The sequence below is a fragment of the Neltuma alba genome, unplaced genomic scaffold (genome assembly GCF_004799145.2).
Source record: "Neltuma alba isolate B1F8T4 unplaced genomic scaffold, ASM479914v2 tig00012910_pilon, whole genome shotgun sequence".
Classification (NCBI taxonomy): domain Eukaryota; kingdom Viridiplantae; phylum Streptophyta; class Magnoliopsida; order Fabales; family Fabaceae; genus Neltuma; species Neltuma alba.
The window spans coordinates 301,110-305,393 of record NW_021637279.1 but is presented as its reverse complement, the minus strand read 5'-3'; the positions used below and the strand labels follow the sequence as shown (position 1 = coordinate 305,393).

Genomic DNA, 4,284 nt, shown 5'->3' with positions numbered 1-4,284 from the left:
TTTTATCAGTGTTATTTGTGTGTCTCATTTTCATTTCTTTAATCTCCATTCATTTTAATCACTTTTATATAAAAACAAAAAACAAAAAAAGCATTTTAATTTCAATTTGATTCGTAGTATTTAATTAACAGCTTTTCAAAATCAAAAATCTCTTTTTATAGTTTAGGTTACTTGCATTCATTTACTAGGGTTTAATTTCGTTTTCGGCTCCTCAAAGTGAAACGACCCGAGTTTTGCACTATATTGCATTAATTCGGTTAATTTTTGGAGTAACCCCAAAGCGACAATTAAGGGAAGTTAAACTTTAGGTTTCTATATCGCTATACAAATATTAATATGCTAGGATTTCTAATAGCATGTTTTATTTAAAATATCAATTTTTTTAACATAGTATTCCTACCTAACTTAATAAATTCCTAACTAAATTAACCACATTTCTATAACTAATGACTTTTATTGTAAGTAATTGTGATATTCTATAAGAAATAAATAATTTAATTGATTTCGTTGCATTAATTTATGTGAAATCAATTATATTCTTGAAAACTTGTAATACCCGGTTCGTTTTAAAAACGGGTCGGGTATAACATTAAGACATCTGAATATATTTAATTGATAAGATTTGAATAATATTTTGATTGGGATTTATGTATATTGAATTAAATGAGGAGTATTATTATTAAATGGGATTTCAATTTGAGGGTCAAATGAATGAATTAATAATTAATTTTGAGTTTGAATGATATCTTAATTGGGATTTGAATATATTAAATTAAATAGAAAACATCATAATTAAATAGTACGTTAATTGGGGGCTTAAATAGAGAAATAAATAAATAAATTTAAATTTTTATATGGTCTTCTTAATTTTCAAATCTCATTCGAATGAATAAAAAAATTACACTTCTATAAAAAGTGAATATAATTTTGAGCTGTCTTAGATAATACAATTTATTGTCATTTAAAATTTAATCAAATATTTTAATCCATGCATCGCACGGGGAAAAAATCTCTAGTTCTAATATAAAATTCTCATATAAGTTGCCTCTCAATCTCCACGCTATTCAAGATACCCGCAATCATTTAATATGGGGACAAAAATTGAGCATGTCGTATAGTTTGAAGAAAGAACAACTTAAACAAGACAATTTGAAAAAGAGGGAGCCGCGTTTCTCAGAAATGGAATTCTGTGCACGTTCAATGTTTCAATTAAAACTGATGAAATCTGATAAAATCAAAAAGGAAAAAAACAAAGAAAATAATAAACATAACAGAGACCCTTCAATACATACACATTTTCTGATGAGTTTTATTTTGGTTGTCGTAAATAATGCACGTGTTGTTTCCTATTTGGTCCCATGCAATATTTTTAAAATTATTGATACAGATAACTATTGCATGGGATCTTTGGTCCCTCCCTTGTCCGAACTTAAATCCTATAGATCTTTTGACAACAAACTAGACGATGTCCATTCATTTTTAAGTTTGATAAGATTCCGTTCAGGAACACGCAGTTGCAACTTGCAAGCAAGAAAATTCCTGAGATATTCATGGCTTCTCTACACCCTTCACTTGTCTCTGCTCGTCCCTCCTTCAGAAATAACCCTAAAGCCATCAAATTAGTAAGGATTCCAAACCGTGCCTCCAGATCAGTGGCATGCAAAGCCATAAAGGATGATGATGATTTCGACTCCAAAAACCCTAAAACCCACCGTCAAGTACTCGCCCCTGACCTTGCCAGAAGAAACCTCCTCTTAGGGTTGGGAGGCCTTTACGGTTCTCTTCACCACAATGACCCATTTTCCTTCGCCAACCCGATCTTGCCGCCGGACGTCGCAGAGTGCGGATCGCCGGAGCTCCCCAACTGTGCTAAACCAACCAATTGTTGTCCTCCACCCTCCCGATACATAAAAGACTTCGAATTTCCAGCAACCCGTAAGCTTAAGATCAGACCAGCAGCCCATTTAGTTGATGAACGCTATAGAGAGAAATACGAAGAAGCTGTTCGTCGCATGAAAGCACTCCCACCAGACGATCCTCGTAACTTCATGCAACAAGCAAACATTCACTGTGCTTACTGTGATGGTGCTTATCACCAAGTAGGGTTTCCCGATTTGGACCTTCAAGTCCATGGTTCTTGGCTCTTCTTTCCCTTCCATCGTTGAACCTCTACTTCTATGAGAGAATATTGTCCAGCTTGATCGATGACCCTACTTTTGCTCTGCCATTTTGGAACTGGGATGCACCAGCGGGCATGGTGATTCCAGAAATATACACGGATCCTTACTCGCCACTTTACGACCCTCTCAGAAACGCCGATCATCAACCGCCAACACCTGCGGATCTTAACTTCAGTGGCTGCGAATGCCACGTATGAGTTTTATTGTGATTCAAATAGAACTATTATATCCCGTTCTCATAGCTATTTCATTTGAACTTTTTATGATTTTTAATTTCACAAATTTACAACCCATGTGCATAAATTTTTTCACTTTTACACAGAGAAGTTGGGATGATCAAGTGGATGCAAATCTCAAAACAATGTACAGACAAATGGTGAGCGGTGCGAAACGTCCTTCCCTATTCTTTGGTGCGGCTTACAGGGCAGGACAGAGCGATCCCAATAATGGAGCTGGCACCATAGAGCTCATTCCTCACAACACGATGCATAGGTGGATCGGTGATAACTGCCAGCCCAACGGTGAGGACATGGGAAACTTCTATTCCGCCGCAAGAGACCCCATCTTCTATTCCCATCATGCCAATGTCGATCGAATGTGGCAGATCTGGAAGACTCTGCCGGGCGGAAAAAGACGGGACATCAGAGACCCAGATTGGTTGGCATCTGGGTTCTTATTCTACGACGAGAACAAGGACCTCGTACGCGTCAAAATCAAGGATTGCCTCGACACCAGAAAGCTAGGCTACACGTACCAGGATGTTGGAATCCCATGGAGAGATGCCAAGCCTACACGTTCCAGGAGCACCTTCTTGAAAAGTCAAGGGAAAAAATTCGATGGGGGCAAGGTAAAGTTCCCTCTTGTTTACGCTCCCCCGTGAGTATTACTGTGGAAAGAGAGAAGGAAAGGAGTAAGAAGGAGAAGGAAATGACGGAGGAGGTGTTAGTGATTGAAGGGATCGAGTTTTCTGCGAGCGATTCACCAGTGAAGTTTGATGTGTATGTGCACCGCGAAGGTGAATTCAGCGGGGCCGGTGGGCCCATGACTACCGAGTTCGCGGGGAGTTTTGTGAGCGTGCCACATCATCACACGAGGCTGACCATGAAGACTAATCTGAGACTTGGGATTACAGAGTTACTGGAGGATTTAGGTGCCGATGATGACAAACGCGTGGGTGTCACTATTGTGCCCCAGGCTGGGAAGGGACGAATTACCATTGAACGTATCAAGATTGAGTATATAGATGAATGAAATTAAGCGTACGTAATAATATTAAGTCTAACATTCTATATATGGTCCTTGTACCACGCACAGTACGCGCGTAGAGGAGTAATTCTGGTTATGTGGGGTAGTTATGTGTTAACATTTGATGTTATGATCATGGATAATATCCTGATTGTGCATCACTCACTGATGATATAATATATGTAGTTTTGTGTGTGTACTTTCTACGGCATCTTGGTGTGCTAATATGTCAAGTGTTTAATTTGTTCCTATATAATAAACGACCTTTTTTTTCCTAAATAAAAAAAAAAAAGTACTACGGAGAAGAACTTCAGCAACGACACAAGTAAAACGTATCAAAAAGTTGAATTGTTCAATATATATATATATATATATCCTACCAAATGTTTGATAGATAACGTGTCTAGTCTTGCTGTAGGATTTCACAATTACCTTTTAAATTTTAGTTTTGACGTCGACTTGTGATAATTTACTGCTTATGTTTTTTCATAATTTATGGTGGAAGATCTACCCAACTTATTCGGCCAACAACTCTAGGTGCAGAGATTGCACAGCTATGCACATTTGCATATGATATGTAGAGCCGGTAATATAGGTTGAGCCTGTGTCTACCCGCTATAAAGTGACAGGTTGGGTTGAAAAAATAGAGACTATTTTGACGCAGTCCTGTTCAGCCCGTAGCTGCCAACATATAGCCCGCCAACCAGAGCGGGTTAGCTCGCCAGCTGCTTTCTTATTTTTTACAATTTTTTTACAACTTTTATTTTAATTTTAAGAAGAAAATTTGTTATCATTTTCACTTAATTTATATATAACTTTGTATTTTATTAGAGACTTTAATTCTAAATTTGATTTCTTA

At 37.4% G+C, this 4,284-nt stretch overlaps 1 pseudogene; it reads left to right on the top strand.

Annotated features, from left to right (window-relative positions):
• Window positions 1-1,501: 1,501 nt before the first annotated feature.
• On the top strand, window positions 1,502-3,442 carry LOC114732419 (polyphenol oxidase, chloroplastic-like; annotated as a pseudogene).
• Window positions 3,443-4,284: the final 842 nt, after the last annotated feature.